The 17,760-nt window shown below is 41.4% G+C and overlaps 1 protein-coding gene across 6 annotated transcripts in view; it reads left to right on the forward strand.

Annotated features, from left to right (window-relative positions):
* Window positions 1–17,760, forward strand: part of PLCE1 (phospholipase C epsilon 1) — a 342,109-nt gene that overhangs the window by 215,554 nt on the left and 108,795 nt on the right. The gene's annotated exons all lie outside the window — the stretch shown is intronic.

The following is a 17,760-nucleotide window of genomic DNA, read 5'->3' on the forward strand; positions in this document are numbered from 1 at the left end:
AATCCAAGCTAAACTCTGGAAGCAATTTTTTCTATGTGTCCTTTAGAAGATAGATAGTCTTCAAAAACTCTTTTGTGGACAAAAGCATTTGCAGAAACAGCCTCTCTCTGGATGTTATTTTATATTGACCCTCAACAAAAGGACCTAATTTTAAAACATAGCTCTCTCAAGATATGCAAGTAGAGAGCTAAGATAATCTAGTCCAGGTGTGCTGCTTATTGACAGTCACTTGGCAGAGAGATAAAGCTTAGAAAATCTAAGGAATGACTGCCTGGTATGACCCTTAGGATGTCTTTCTCAAATACCAGTTGCCTCAGCCAAGCTTTTGACAAGTGTGACATGCTATAGACAGCTGAAAATTTGAGATTCCTGGCAAGTCCCTTTATATACAAAATAAAATCAGGTTTGTGAAAGTTCTCCACCTTTTCACCACCTTTCTATTCCCTGGGGACTCTTACTTCTCAACCTGCAGAAAGAGCCGATAAATATAATTATTAGGGTGACCCGTAGTGAGGGAAGGAAGGAAATTTCATTTTCTACTGTACAGAAAGCCATATTGTTGGATTTTATTTTTACAACAAACATGAGTTGCTTAAAATAATAAAGTTGAAACTAGAGACCTGATGAGTTGGGGAGAGAGAGAAAGAGAGCAGAGGAAGCAGAAGAGAGAGATAAAGAAGGAAAAGGAAGTACAGTTGCATGTAAATAAACTCGAAGGAAGTCAGGCACATTGAAGCCCTAGTGTGGTAGTGAAGTTCTGTCACGTAGACATTGCTCCACAAATATTTGTCGAATGACTAAATACATAGAACATGAAGGAGAGGGCTGGCCAGCAAGAGTCTGAGGGCAAAGTCACCAGTTGGCCACCTTAACTAGGAAACAAATTACTTTCGCTTCATTAAAACACTTTGTTGTGAGTGGGAAAGCAATGTAACATCCTTTACAGGGTGAGCAGCCCCCAAATGCACCCCCCCTCCCAGTTCCTAAATGGATCACTAAATGGGTTCATCTGTCAACTAGAATTATATGTCCAAGGCAGGCTGCCAAAAGCAGCTCTTTGGATCCGGCAGAATTGGAAATGAGCTCTTCCTCCTGTCATCAGTCAGCTAGCACTTTTGTTTGCTTCTTGAGGCCACACTTGGAATATCATTCATTTGTTCATTCAGTCATTCATCCAGAAATAGTGCTTGAATGCCTACAACATGCCAGGCAGGCACCGTTCTAGGCTCCAGAGATCCTGTAGTCCAAAAGACAAAAATCTCCACTTGGTAGGAATTACATTCTAGTCAGGTGGAAACAGCTGAGAAGATAAATAAGTAAAGCATAAGGCATGACATGTGCTAGGGAGAAATATTAAGTAGGAGAGAGAGGTGGGGAGTACTGCAGAGTGTTGGGGAAGGTGGTGAGGGAGGACCTCACTGAGAGGCCAGTATTGAGTAAAGACAGGAAGGGGTGGAGGGAGGGAGCTATCTGAACCTCTGAAGGAAGAGCAGTCCAGACAGAAGAGTAAGTGCAAATGCCCTGTGGAGTGGGTGGGAGTGGGTCCTATGCCTGGAACATTCAAGGAACAGGAAGGTCAGTGTGGCTGTGGGGGATGGGAACAATAGGAGGTGAGGTCAAATGGCTTGATGCTTTGTGAACCATTTCATTGTTACCCGGAATGATATGGAAAAGCATTGAAAGGTTTTGAACAAATTGTGTGTATGCTTTTCTGACTTGTTCTTGTATTTGAAATTCATCCATGTTTATATGTGTAGCTATTCATTTTCATTGATTCATTTTCATTTCATCATTCATTTCATTTCATATTGGGTACTCTTTACCCTTCTACCACTGAAAGACAGCTTTCTCTCTCTCTCTCTCTTTTTTTGTCTTGTAAATATGTTTCTGTCTGTCCTTACGGGAAGTTGGGGGCTGGGTATATCCTATTCACCTCAATGCTGTATTGAAATGATTTGGGAATGAGTTAAGAGATAGAGATCTAGGCCATCCTGTGAACAGCTGGAGTTGGTGCCATCAGTGGGCAGATCTTCTGATTTCCCTCCATAAGGGTTTAGAAAGAATGTGAGAATCCCGAAGTCTGTTGAGATACACATCTTGGCCCCATAGGTGGTTCCTGGCCATGTGTCAACAGTGAACAATGGACAAATCTAAGTGGCTAAGCTGTTAGCAAATGGCAAAGTGGTCAGTAAAGCCTGCCTTCTCCTTGAGGGCTCGGATGAGGCTGGTGAGGTTGAACTGATATTCTGAGGAGCCCTAGGGAATATTCCTTGAGAAAACTCTGCCCTACTCCTTATCCAACCTCACGTCATCAGAGCAGCTCTGCTTATTCAATGTTGTATCCTAGGCATTCCCATAAAATCCTGGGACCTCCAAATTTGACATCATTTGACTAAGTGCTTCTAAAGTTATTTACAACTTTAAAATTCAGCTATCACACACACACATACATACGCACACACACAATGTTTAAAATATTTCAATGTTTACTTTTTCATTAGTGAATGTCAGGTTTACTTTCAACATTATGAATTTACTAACCACTAGAGCTTAGACATAAGACACTATTGATCCATTTACAAAGGATGGATAGCCTTCTCTTTCTTTCCTAGCATGGAGGAGTCAGGAGCAAGCCTATGTCATTGAAGTGAGGGGTATGGGAGCCACACAGAGGTACATCAGTAGCATGTTAGAGAATGTAGGGTGGTGAAGAGGGCGTGTAGGTGGTGGACAGAAGAGAAGGTCTGGATGGTTAGAATATCAGTTACTTTGAGCAAATAACTCCATTGATTCAATAAATAAGTACTAAATATACTAAGGATAAATACATGAAGGCTGGGTTCATCATTGTTGAAAAGACACAAACCAGGGTGTTCCATCATGACTCAGCAGAAATGAATCTAAGAACCATGAGGTTGCTGGTTCGATGCCTGGCCTCCCTCAGTAGGTTAAGGATCTGGCGGTGCCATGAACTATGGTGTATGTCGCAGACATGGCTTGGATCCCACGTTGCTGTGTCTGTGGCGTGGGCTGGAAGTTGTAGCTTTGATTAGACCCCTAGCCTGGGAACCTCCATGTGTCTCAGGTGCAGCCTTAAAGAGCAAAAAAAAAAAAAAAAAAAAAGGAAGAACCTTGAGGTATTAAATGGAAATTCAGATTTTATTGTGAATTTATGTTTTTAAATATATACATAAAGAAGCAAATATAGGAATAGTTGCAGGATGTGTGTGGATGTGTTTGTGTGTTTTCTGCCTCTGTGTATCTGGAGTCCTAGAAGCAATGACGTTCCAGTAGCGTGAGCACGCAGATATTGGATTCTAAATACCATCTTCAACTAAAAGGAAACCAAGGGCATCCTTTGTAAATGACTAATTCCATGGCTGGGACAAGGAACATTAAGGATAAGTCTGAAACATCTTGTCATGCAAGAAAGTGAGTAAATGCTCAACTGATGATGGGAACATGTCCAAAAGACTCAGGAGCTGCTTTGCAGTGAAGGGAAAGCTCATTCTTAGCAAAGAATGCAACTAATAGATGAATGGTGGAAATACAAATCACCGTTTGGCTCATCTCAAAGGGATAGGTGGTTGATCCAGGTGGTAGTTATCAATGGAAGACAGGTGGACACGGGGTTGATAAGGGGCAGGAATTCAGTGCAATCTTTGAAAGACCTCCCCACAAAATGCTATCAGTTATCAGAGGACAAATGGTGACTTCATGGTCGAGAAATCTGGGCACATGATCTAGGCTGATAAGACCAAGTGACACAAAGGGTTGCCGTCCTGCACCTCTGTTATGATGCACTGAGCTAAACCCAGCTTCATCTGGGTATTCCTGACAAACGGTGTAACCAAAGTCTGGTCGTGAGGAAATATCCCATGGACTCCGGTTGAGGGCCATCCTATAGAACACAAGGCTGCAATCTTTGAAACTGCAAAGGACAAGAAAGACAGAGAAACATGGAGGAACAATTTCGGATTGAAAGAGATTGAAGAGATCTGAGAATGAAATGCAGCATCTCCCCACCCAACCCCAACCCCAAGCCCAGAACTACTGAATCAGAATCTACATTTTAACAAAATCCTCGGGAGTTCCTGTCATGACACACCAGAAACAAATCCAATTAGGAACCATGAGGTTGCAGGTCTGGCTCAATGGGTTGGGGATCTGGTGTTGCTGTGAACTGTGGTGTAGGTCGCAGACATGGCTCAGATCTGACATTGCTGTGGCTGTGGTGTAGGCTAGCGGCTGTACCTCTGATTGGACTCCTAGCCTGGGAATCTCCATGTGCCTCGGGTGAAGCCCTGAAAAAGCAAAAAAAAAAAAAAAAAAAAAAAAAAAAAAGAAATTCCTCTATGACTTGTGTCCACTTACATTTGAGAATGGCCAGGGCCCTAGATGAGCAGTTCCTAGGCTTAATCAGAATCACTTAGAAAAACTCTTTAAAAGGACAGATTCTTACCCTCCCCCTTGCCAGATCTGAAAAACAAGATGATAAATGGTGAACTCTCTCAGGTGGTTCTGATACAGAGCCATTTTTAGGAACCACCTGGCTCTAAATGGTATCGTCATATGTATAAGTGACCAAAGTGGGGTTTACTCCACGTGGGCCTCAAAACACAGATTGGAGAACCAAACTAATCATCACCATAACTTCCACTCCAAGCACAGAGCTATGACCCAACTAATATTCCAATGCAGGGGTGGAATGTAAATAAATATTGCTGGTTCATATTTCAGGAGTTTTCCAGGACATTTAAGTGGATTTGAAAAATACTTTTTAAAAGATTGTTTGTACAAACATCATACTCTTTCCAGTCCTTGTTTGGCATAGAGTTTAATCAGATTTTAAATGGTGAGTGTTCTTTGTAAGGTTGTATGTTTCTTTTCTTCCAGGGCATGTAAAACAAGACATCTGGGTTTTATCACTAAAATACTAAAACATATCCAAAATTTTTAGGAAATCTGGGCCCGAGTTTATATGCTACAGGTGTTGAATATATTTGATAGAAGGCTGTAGTCTATTCATTTAGAGTTAAAAGGAAAAAAATTTATGTGTACCAGTTTTGTTTCAGAAAAAAATGTGACATACATTTGAAGATTTTTTTCTGTATCTTAGAAAATTGAGAAAATATAAAGAACTCTTATAGTCAACCTTATATGAAAATATCTAGTTTTCAGATATATTTAATTTTGTATTATTCACTGAACTCTCATCATCTCATAGCAAAACCTGTTTTTGCTCTTTTATTAACATCTGTCACTTTGTGGACACAAGTATCATCTTTTTTTATTAGTTTATTCACTGCTACAAGATATAAAAATATTGAATTTAAATAATGAGGCTGAAGAGTTCTTTTGTGGAGCAGTGGGTTAAGGATACAGCATTGTCACTGCAGTGGCTTGCATCTCTGCTATGGTGCGGGCTGGATCTCTGGCCCTTGAACTTCTACATGCCAAGGGCACAGCCAAAAATAAAAAGAGAGAGAAGAATGAGCTGAGTGTAATGGAGGCATATTCTATGCATGAGTCTAAGACATGATACTCTCTAGCCCCGCCATGGAGCAGAGAGGCCAGCAAGGGGCCCGGGAGGCATAATAAGACATTAATTAAATGTCTTATTTAAAGACATTAAATGTCTACTTCTGGAATTCCCATTATGACACAGCAGGTTAAGAACCTGAGTAGTATCCATGAGATGTAGGTTCGATCCCTGGCTTCACTCAGTAGGTTAAAGATCTTGTGTTGCCGTGAGCTACAGTGTAGATCACAGATTTGGCTCAGATCCTGCACTGCCATGGCTGTGGCATAGGCTTCAGCCGCAGCTCAGATTTGACCCCTGGCCTGGGAACTTCCGTATGCTATGAGTGTGGCCTTTAAAAAAAAAGACGCCAAAAAAAGCATAACTTCTAAGCTTAAATAAATACAACATTAAACGTTGGTGCCTCAAAACCAAATGCCATATCTGGAAATCATTGTATACCTGCTCATTAATACTGGTAAAATTGGCTAACCTTTCTCCTGTGCTTGTAAATATAAGCACTTTTTTCCTTATTTCCTTTAATCCTACAATTCTGTAAGGTAGGTGTTGCTGATAGGCCTGCTTTAAATCGAAGAATAAAAGAGACTAAGTAATCAGCCCAGTATCATTGTCAGTAAATGTTAGAATTGAGACTTGAATCCAGAAAGTCTGACTTCAGACGTGAGCTCTCTACCCAACCTTCTACTGCATCTAGGAAAGAATGACTTCAGACGTGAGCTCTCTACCCAACCTTCTACTGCATCTAGGAAAGAATATTTGTCCAGTTAGCACTGCCAGAACTATGATCTTGGTTTGTTTTGGTTTGATTTGGGTTTTTGTTTTCTTCTGTTTTGTTTTGGTATAAGATGTGTCACTTTCTCATAGTTAAATGGTGTTTTTTACATTTCAATCTCTCTTCTTTTTTTTTTTGCTTTTTTATGGCCACACTTGTGGCATATGGAGTTTCCCAGGCTAGGGTTCCAATCGGAACTACAGCTGCCGACCTATGCCACAGCCACAGCAATGCAGGATTCAAGCCACATCTGCAACCTACATCACAGCTCTTGGCAACGCCAGATCCTTAACCCACTGAGTGAGGCCGGGGATCAAACATGTAAGCTCATGGTTACTAGTCAGATTCATTTCTACTGCACCACAATGGGAACTCCAATCTCTGTCATCTACACCCTAAACACTTCCCAAGTAAATATTTCTCTAAAGAGATTTCTTGAGCCAGATACGAAACATGTTTTTAACCCCTTTGAGGTGAAAACTCACCTTCTCGATACAGAGGAAGCAAGGCTGGTATTTGGCCCCCACCTCCTCCTGCCAGGGCTTCAAGTAACCCGTAAATTACCAGACCCCGAACAGGTCAGTCACTTCTAAAGGAACTGTCAACATACATTCAAAAACTGTCAACACAGCCCCAGAACTTCTTTAACTGACTCTCCTGAAAAAAAACGAGCAGAACTTCAGCCCACTCAGCAAAATCATTCCAAAGTCCTGCAGCCATGTGGCCCCAGTCTCTAAAATAAACCCCCTCTTCCCCTGGTGTGGAGTTCCCTTCAGCCTCCCCACACTCAAAGTTTTGAATTTCTGCAGCTCATATCCTTTTTTTCTCATTTTTTAAAAATTAAAGCATAGTTTATTTAAAATGTGCCAATTTCTGCTGTACAGCAAATTGACTCAGTTATACATATATATCCCAGGAGATTGGATATAGTTCCCTGTGCTATACAATAGGAGCTTGTTGTTTATCCATATTAAATGTAATAGTTTGCATCTACTAATGCCATAATCCCAACTCCTCTCTCTTCCACCTCTCCTCCCTCTTGGCAACCACAAGTCTGTTCTCTATGTCTTTGAGTCTGTTTCTGTTTCATAGATAAGTTCATTTTTGTTGTATTTTGGATTCCACATATAAGTGATATGTCTTTTTTTCTGAATTACTTCTCTTAGTATGAGAATATCTAGTTGTATCCATGTTGCTGCAAATGGCATTGTTTTGTTTTTCATGGCTAAGTAGTATTCCATTGTATATATGTACCACATCTTCTTAATCTATTCATCTGTCAGTAGGCATTTAGGTTGTTTCCATGTCTTGGCTATTGTGAATAGTGCTGCAGTGAACATAGGGATGTATATATCTTTTTGAATTATAGTTTTGTATGGATATATTCCCAGGAGTGGGATTGCTGGATCATATGGCAGTTCTATATTTATTTTTCTGAGGAACCTCCATACTGTTTTCCACTGAGGTTGTACCAATTTGCATTTTCACCAACAGTGAAGGAGAGTTCCCTTTTCTCCACACCTTCTCTAGTATTTGTTATTTGTAGACTTACTAAAGGTAGCCATTCTGACCATTGGTGGTACCTCATTGTTGTTTTGATTTGCATTTCTCTAATAATTAGTGGTGATGTTGAACATCTTTTCATGTGCCTCTAGCCATTCATATGTCTTCTTTGGAGAAATGTGTGTTTAGGTTTTCTGCCCATTTTTTGATTAGGTTAGCCCCTTAATGGCATGCGCCATTTCTTTGTCCAGGTGAGCCTGCCTCTGCAGACCCACAGATGGTGGGAAGGAGGGAGAGGTGAGAATACATCAAACCTTCTTCACAAAGATTGTGGAAGCCCAGCAGGTGGTGATTCTGGGATGTCCTAAGATCAGGAGACCTGGGGTGTGGCCCTGGCACTGCCACTGACTAGCTAGGTAACCTTGGGCAAGTCACCTGACCTCTCTGTTTTGGGGTTTCTTCATCTTTAAAATAAGAAAAATGAGTTAAATAACCTCTAAGTTCCTTTGATGTATTTGTTGTCACATTGTGTAATGGAACAACATGGCTAAAACTGGCTTGTTCTGCTCTTTCTCCATGACTGCCTTGGCTATAAAACAATAATTGCCCACATGGCTAAAGGTCTTCATTTTGTATTATAAGAAAAATCTTTGTGCCTTTGTTTCAGAATTCCCATAATGATGTATTGATTCTGGATTTATGACACTATTATAAAACCATAAGCTGTCAGTTGTGATAATTTCTACCTCTCAAAGTCCACTCACACCGTGCAGTTTGTAGAGGTGGCAGGATGTGTTCTTAGATTGGGCAAAGGCAGGCTGAGGTCTCCAGAATTTCCAGCAGAGACAAGTTTCTGGCTACGTTGGCTCCAGCCTGTAGCAGCTGGGAGAGACCTGGTGCCAATATTCCAGGATCTCTCTAGATGTTAGTGTTCCTTTGAAAAGGAACATAGTATAAAGAATTCAGGAAATTCTGAATATTACCCCTTCTTGGAGACTTACCATGCACATTAGCATACCCAAAGCTCCAAGAAATCCTGCCAGTGAAGAAATCTGTTTATCCCAGTACCTCTAAAACTTGTATGGCCCCAGACACTTTCTTCACAAAATGCGTAACATCTGGTAGAACATGTCCCCAGAACACACTTTGGGACACATTACCACACAACATGGCTGACCTGTCTCTATCTGGGTCTTTGAAGAAGGGAGGGATAACTACAACTGCTGGAATATTTATTAAGCACCACCTGTATGCAAAATACATGGGACTAACTCAAAATTGGTACAGGTGTCTGCCAGCCAAAATTTCAAAATCTAAAGCTGCAGGTGGATGGTCACTCCTGAAGAAGCATGCCAGTCTACAGATAGGACAAATGAAGTGTCAGGTCCAGCATGGAAGTGCTGGAGCCAGGCTCCTGGGCAGTTGTTTGCTTCCTGAAGTGAATTTCTGAGCCCTCAGCTGTTAGTCTCAAGTTCATTGCTTTGCATCACCAGGGTAGTTACCGTTCAACCAGTTACACCATCTCATCACAGGATAGTCACTGTTTATTTTTATAGATTAGGTAGTTGGCAAAGCATATCAAGTAATTTTATCCTTAGAATTTTTGAACATCCTTAGAATTTTTGCCTTACAGGTACAGCTCTGTTGGATTTCTTCTGAATTGAGATCTGTTCTTTCCCTAGGAAAATGACCTCCTTTTCACAAAGCGAGAAAGTTATCGAACTGGCCCATGTCCCGTGCCGTTGTTTAATCCCACTCTGAATCAAATGTAACTGCTACCCAGGGCACCTGATGTTTCCTGGATAAAGGGCCCTGGGTTCTCAAGACAGCTGCCCTTTCAGTACCTATTTGTGACTCACTGCTATTTTCCAAGCACTTCCTCTTCTACCAAACCGTATTCACATGTCCCTACTTCCTCAGACAGCCCTCACTCAAATCCTTCTTCCTCATTTCTTATTTCCCATCCCTTCCTGCCAACTCTCCTTAGACCTTTCTCTTGATAGGCTTTTTCTCAGGTTTTGTGTGTGTGTGTGTGTGTGTCCTTATTCCACCTTCCCTCTGCTTCTCCCTTCTGGGTCTCTTTAAAAGAAGCAAAAGATCATTCTTTCTGAGGGTTTAATCCTTGGGAAGCCCCTCTCTGCTCAGCAGAACAGAGAAGCTGGCATTGCAATAAAAAGGCCAGCGTTGTTTCCATAAAGACTACATCTTGAAGAAGGAGCTGCTTATTTTTAATTATCAGTAGGAGCTGACATTTATGGAGTATGTACTCTGTTCCAAGCATTAGAGCTCTTTACATATATCATATCTTTTATTAGTCACCATACATACGCCCCCTTATGGCAGGACATTTATTGTTCCCATTTTGTGGGTGAGGAATTGAGTCTCAGGCAAGGTAAGAAACTTGTTCAGTGTCACAGAAATAGTGGAAAGCAGTGCCAGGATGTGAACATGCACTTCTTTAAGTCCAAATCCTGGATTCTTCCTTCTCTCCCCCACTTCCCACTGAAACAGGAAAGCTGAAGAGACAGAATTCTGGTTTTCATTAGATTCATTACCTAACAAGTTTCATTCACAGAAGTTCACCCCTGCACGCACGTATTGCACAGACAGCAGATTTAATTATCTTCTTCTTAATTATCCATTATATCCACCAAGGTCCAGCAGGGCAGGATGTGATTGATCTTCGTGAGATGCCAGATCTGTCTTCAGGGAAGCATAGGCCCACACATGCAAATGATTTTATCCCCTTCCCTTCTCTCCTTCCTGCTTGATCATTGGTGTCAGTTTAGCTGTTGGTTTCCTGTTACCTGCTACCATCCATACTGCAGTTCAACAAACACTTGACATTGGGCCCTACAAGTGCAATAGTGACATACTGGGCTCACTTTTCCCTCACCTGCCCTGGGGCCCAGAGTGATTCACAGCAGGTCTCAGAACTGCCCAGACCTGCTCAGTTGTCCTGAAGGACAACCTTCTTTCTCTCCCTTTTCCAAGCAGTGTAGCCTGTAGCTAATGAGTTTCCCATCCATGGACTTAAGTAACCAGGGTGGCCATTTCCTCTTCACCACTTGGGGCACCTCAGAATGGGTCCAGCTCATTCCAGAACAGATGAGAAAACCATCACTACCCTCACTCTCTGATGCCCAGTTCTCTCAGGGAAAATGGAATCTTCCAGTCCTGGACCAGACTGCCCACAGGCCTTCTATGTCATGGCTCCCTGGGTATCCTTTCCCAGCAGGAGCCTCCTGGGTGAGGAGTAGGCTAATAGTTGATTACAGGATGGGGCTGGGCATCCAGGCACTTGGACACTCTGAGCAGGGCAGCACTGCAGAGAGCTGACTGCTCTGCTTTGTATGTAACTCAGAATAGGATGTTATTGAGCACTTACCACTCATGCTGTACCCAGTGCTGGGAAATAGATGAGTTAAACAATACCTGCCTTCAAGGAGCTCAAGTCCCAGTGACAAGGCCTAGGAGGAAAGGGGTCAAAGTGCAGTGACAAAGTAATTTTGATTAGCCATATGAGGATTCAGGAGAGACTTCCTAGAGGAGGTGACATCTGGGCTATCTGGTAGTCAGTTGGATGTGAGAACAGAAGGTGAGGTAGGAATCAAGGACTGAGATTAGGGTGGGCTTAAGGGGCCTTTGAGCCCTTTAGGTTGAAAAGTTCACTTAATTCTTGGATATAGAGGATGAGAGAGAGATATTTGGAGATATCAGTAGAGCAGTGGGTAAAACCAGGTAAGTGAAGGAAATCATCTAGGGAGAGGATGGAGCCTAAGAAGAGATCCAGGAAGTATCAAGGACAGAGCCCCAAGAAACACTAGCATTCAAGAACCAACTCATGCCTGCAGAGGACAATATTATAGTGTAGGCTCTGGGGCTAGGCTGCCTGGGTTGGGATTCCCCCCAAACACGCACAACTTACTAGCTGTATGTCACTGGGCAAGTGACTAAACCTCTCTGCTTTCATTTCATCTATTAAATGATATGATAATGGCATATATTTCATTGGGTTGTTGTAGGATTAAATGAATTAATACATAGTAAGTACTTAAAGTCTATTTTAGTAGACTCTCTAAGGGTATTTGATACCTTCATTGTTTCACTGATGTCCAGAAGGGCAAATACGGCCTCTGAGAGTGTCAGCCTCTCAGTGCCTGCTGGCACTGCCCAGTTGAGATCCCCAGTGAAGAAAAATGAAGGAGAGCCCCATGGGAGCCAGGTCATAGCCGGATAGAAAGGGACCAGTCATGGCTATGTAGTGCAAATGCCAACATCTCCTGGAATGCAGGGACGGTGTCTGCCCCCCGCCTCACTGAATGCCCCAGTGCCCAGAGCAGTACCCCTTGGAGTGAGAGCTTATTGAGGGTGGTACTCAGTAATGATCCCCTTAATGAGTATGTATTTGCTAAAGATCCTACTACATAGCTGGAGTGAAGGGACTGCAGGGAGGAGGAGAGCATGTGGGCCACTCCAGTAGTGGCAGCAACTCGGTAAGAGGTTTCTTGGATGCTCTCAAACCTCTGCCTGGGACACCTAGCTGTCCCCATGAGTAAGCTACAGAGATGGGATCTCTCATGTACTTTCTCCCACACACTCCTTCTACTTCCATACTCTAATTTATGAGGACATTGTCCTATTCTACATGTCTACAGACAGAACAGGAACACTAGGAAACAACCTGTAAGCACCTGCACCACATTCTCTTTGATCTTTCAGAATGCTGCCTTTCTATTTCTAAAGGAGACAGGACTCAGCTACTCAGATCTTGGAAGTGAGCTCACATAGCCTTTGCTAAGCATTTCTTTGCTCAGTAGATCAGGGCAGTTGTCAGGGCTAAAAGTTGTAAATAATTCCCTTTTGTCTAATGTTCAAGAGAAAATGGAAAACAGTAAAGCATAGAAATTTAAAAATTTGTTTTGGCTCATTCATAGTTTACAGGTTGGTTACCCTTCAGCAAACTAGCCTAGCCACTCATAACTATAGCTTCCTGATTTATAAAATGGGAACAGTGCTAGGACCAGCCATGTAGGGCTGAGAGGATTAAATGGGATAAGCAGTGTCCCTCTCACAAGCACATGTCCAATACATGCCAGCTTTTGTTACTGTATGTATTATTAATATCATGCAAAGAGGAGAAATTGGCTCATAAGTGTCTCTGCAATAGGAGCAGGATAGTCTGGTGTTCACAACTCACTTATATTAAGACATTTTATGTAAACTGCTAGCTGTGGGTTTTAATTCCATTATTGAAATAGGATGAAATAACAAAGACCCTATTTATTTAAGGACTATCAGTAAATACTTTTACAACAGGGGAGAATAAACATGAAATTAGGTTTACTCTTGAATACATTTTAAAAATTGGTTTCAGGGAGTTCCTGCTGTGGTGTAGTGGATTAGGAATCCGACTGCAGTATCCCAGGTTGCTGCAGAGGCACAGGTTTGATCCCCAGCCTGGTGCACGGGGTTAAAGGATCCAGCATTGCTGCAGGTGTGGCATAGTTCACAGCTGTGGCTCAGATTCAGTCCCAGCCTGGGAACTTCCCTGTGCCACAAGTGCATAAATTTTTTTTTAAAGACGGTTTCAGGATGAATGATCCATTCAATTGCGATTAGAGAGAAAAGGGTAACACAGCGTGAACAGCTGTTGTAATTCTCTGCAGTCCATTTAACTATAAATGGTTTGCATGTCTAAGTCAAAATATTTTCTTGGGTTGATTTTAAAATAGTAAATAGCCATACAAAGGAATGAAATTTTGTCATTTGTTGAGAACGTGAATGGATCTCAAGGGTATTATGCTAAATGAAATAAGTCAGAGAAAGAGAACTACATTATGATCTCACTGATATGTGGAATTTTTATTTTCTCTTTTTTTTTTTTGTACCCACAGCATATGAAGTTCCCGGGCTAGGGATCAAATCAGAGCTACAGCTTCCGGCCTAAGCCACAGCCATAGCAACTCAGGATCCGAGCCGCATCTGCAACCTACACCACAGCTCACAACAACACCAGATCCCCAACCCACTGAGCGAGGCCAGGGATCAAACCCACATCCTCATAGATGTGGGTTTGTTTCCACTGTGCCACAACGGGAACTCCCATATGTGGAATTTAAATCAAAACAAAACAAAATACTAAGCTCATAGATATAGATATAGATAGATATAGAGAACAGATTGGCAGTTGCTAGAGGGCAAGAGTTGGGGAGTGGGTGGGAGAAATGAGTGAAGGGGATTAAAATGTATAAACTTACAGTTATAAAATAGTCATGAGAATGTAATATATAGCATGGCGACTAGTTAGTAATACTGTATCGCATGTTTAAAAGTTGCTAAGAGAGTAGATCTTAAAAGTCCTTATTACAAGAAAAAAAGTTTGTAACTAAGTATAGTGATAGATAGTAACTGCACTTATTATGGTGCAGTTAACATAATATATAATATACACAAATAGCAAATCATTATGTTGTCCACCTGAAAGTAGTATAATGTTACATGTCAATTATACCTCAATTTTTTTAAGTAATGTAGTGTCACAGAGAGTGGAATAGCAAAACATTTGCAAAACTTTTTTTTTCACTTTTTAAAGTTCACTTGAATGTAGTTGATTTACAATGTTGTGATAATTTCTTCTGTGCAATGAAGTGATTTAGTTATACAGATACACAATCCATTCTTTTTCAGACTCTTGTCCCATATAGACGATCACACAATATTGGGTAGCGTTCCCTTATTCTTTATAACTATATAAAAAGGCCATTTAAATTAAGTATGTCATGTGGAATTGAGGGCTTGTCAGAGTGTCTAGAGTTCACATCCTGGGAATATTCACATGTAACTTGTGATTCCAGGTGTTGGTTAAATGGAACCAAAATAAAAGGAAAGTGTTTTTAAAATAAAGTAAATAATTCTACTGAATTTATATGTAATTTATGAGTACTTAGGGAATTTTTAGGTGAAGAATTTGAGAATAAACAGTTATCTTTTGCAAACTATGAGGAAAACGTTCTGCAAACAATGGAAAAATGGCCAGAGTGATATGGTCACTATTCTCAAGGTGCCGACCTGTTAGAGAAGGTGAATGTGTATACAGTTGACTTCATTGCATGGCAGAGCATGCTAACTTACTTTCCTTATATTTGCTCCAACCCTTCTAGCCCACATACCTAGCATAGTTCCTGGCAAATTCACAGGCATGCAGTAACTGTAGAAAGAATAAGCACTGCTATAGAGATATAAATAAAGTGCTTTGGGAGGGCAGCTAGAACCAAAGAATGAGGGGAAAAGAAAACAGACTTCTAAAGATGGTAGCCTGTAAATGGATAAAGTTGGCCTTGTATCTGCCCAATTGGAGTATCAACCACACTATTATATAATTACTTGCTTATGGTATTTTTTCCCATGAGGCTCCTGGCTCCCCAAGGGCATGTATCATAGTTTTCTTGTTTATTAGTATCCCACATGGCACCGTACGTAGTAAATACTCAATAGGTGAAGAAAGAGGGCCACCTGATGAAGAGCGTCAATGATTTTTTTTTTCAGTTGCAAGTTAACAGTAACTCAGCTTGAACCTGCTCAAACAAAATAGTGGAATTTTTTCATTTATTGTATGGAATCTTCGCAGAGCTTCAAGTATGGCTGGATCTAAGAATCTGACCAGTGTCCTTAGGAGTCCATCCTTCTTCTGTGTTGGCTTCATTCTCAAGCAGGGTCTACTGAAATTGTGGCAAAAATAGCCATCAGTAGCTCCAGCCTCATATCTTTGAAGTTTATGATTCCAACAAAAAGATTATGTTTCTTTCCCTGATGGTTTCAGCAGAAAACTCAAAGAGAGCTCTGACTGGCCTGGTTTGGGTCATATACCTGTCTTCGAACAAATCAGGCCAGGACTGAAGGCGGGAGAGGGGCAGCTTTATGTAATCTATATAGATTTACAAGAGAAAAAGGTGATTCAACTCGGAGATATTGGACAGGCAAGGGAAAACAAAAAAACAAACACAAAATCCCCTATATAGTCACAAGGAGAGGAAACAGACTGAACAATAGCATAGAGGTAGAAATACCCAGAGAATAGGAAATGATACAAAATGTAGCTAGATTGGAATGACAGTTGTATAGTGGGCAACAGTGAACATGAATGTGAAGATGTAAGTTTAGATCAGATGGTACCAGGCTTGAAGGCCAAAAAAAAAGGTTTAGCGTTTGTTCTGCATAGAATTGTGATGCAGTTTAAGGCAAAGTAGATGGGATATAATCCAAGATGTGCTTGGGGCTTCTCCAGATGCCGCCTTCAGAGGCTTTCTTTTTTCCCACTGGGGTTTCTCCTAAACAAAGTCATGGTGGAACCATGCCAAGCAGGCCTGGGAGTCTGAGACTCTTCTGCACTCACTTCATGTCAAGGAGGATGCCTGGGCAGGTGTCACTTGTTGGCTGCTGCATCCTCAGGACTGAGACCCCAGCATGAATATGTTCTTGGCCTCTGCTTTAAGGAGGTGATATCTGGGGAAGATTGGTTTAGGACAAGGTACTGTCAATACACCTATACTTGCGTATATTAATATTTGCTTACATATATGGAATTAGGCAATTTAAATAGAAAAAAATAGATGTTTTATTCCTAATGATGAGTTATGGAAGCTTTCAGAGAAGAGATAATGTGAGCTACCCTTTTAGGACAGGCTTGTGGCGGGGGCACAAACCATTCTCAAGCCTCCTGGTCCAGCTTTGGGCTACTTCCTTCCTTATAGTTAGGAAGTGGGACTTAGGGACTCTTCTTTTCTGGATTTCTGTGTTCTGCTTCCTTGAATTCAGCTTCTCTTACAACTCAAATAGCAATATTTTTTTAAAGAATTTTTTAAATTTTTTTTCAATTTTTACTGTTCTTTATTTTTCCCCCAATATATTATTTTTTTTCTACTGCACAGCATGATGACCCAGTTATGCATACATGTATACATTTTTTTCTCACATTATCATGCTCTATCATAAGTGACTAGACATAGTTCCCAGTGCTATACAGCAGGATCTCATTGCTAATCCATTCCAAAGGCAATAATCTGCATCTATTAACCCCAAGCTCCTAATCCATCCCATTCTCTCCCCCTCCCCCTTGGCAACCACAAATCTACTCTCCAAATCCATAATTTTCTTTTCTGTGGAAAGGTTCATACTGCCCAAAGCAATCTACAGATTCACTGCAATCCCTACCAAATTACCCGTGACAATTTTCACAGAACTAGAACAAACAATCCAAAAATTTATATGGAACCACAAACGACTCAGAATAGCCAAAGCAAGTCTGAGAAACAAAAACCAAGCAGGAAGCATAACTCTCCCAGACTTGAGGCAATATTACAAAGCTGCAGTCATCAAGACAGTGTGGTATTGGTACCAAAACAGACATACAGACCAGTGGAACAGAATAGAGAACCCAGAAATAAACCCAGACACCTATGGTCAATTAATCTTTGACAAAGGAGGCAAGAACATAAAATGGGAAACAGACAGTCTTTTCAGCAAGTATTACTAGAAAACCTGGACAGCTGCATGCAAATCAGTGAAACTAGAACACACCCTCACACCATGCACGAAAATAAACTCAGGTAGTAATATTAATAGTAGTTGCCATAGCAGCAGGTGGGCGTAGGAGTAAACATCTATCAAGCCCTTCACTACGCACTCAGCATCACGTTGGGATCTTTAGATACTGTCTCCAGGTTCTACCTGACAGTAATTTTATGGGGTGAATATGATTATTCCCTTTTTACTGAAAAGGGGATTGAGGTTCCGAGAAGGTAGCTGGCTTGCCCCAGGGACCTGTACAAGGAAACAATGGAGCTGGGAGTTGAGGGCAGGTCCACTTAACTCCAGTGCCTGTGCTCCCCCGACCATGCTGTGTGTCTCCAGTGCCCCATCTTTCTGAGTTCTGAGCAGATCA

The sequence above is a fragment of the Sus scrofa genome, chromosome 14 (assembly GCF_000003025.6).
Source record: "Sus scrofa isolate TJ Tabasco breed Duroc chromosome 14, Sscrofa11.1, whole genome shotgun sequence".
Taxonomy (NCBI): Eukaryota; Metazoa; Chordata; class Mammalia; order Artiodactyla; family Suidae; genus Sus; species Sus scrofa.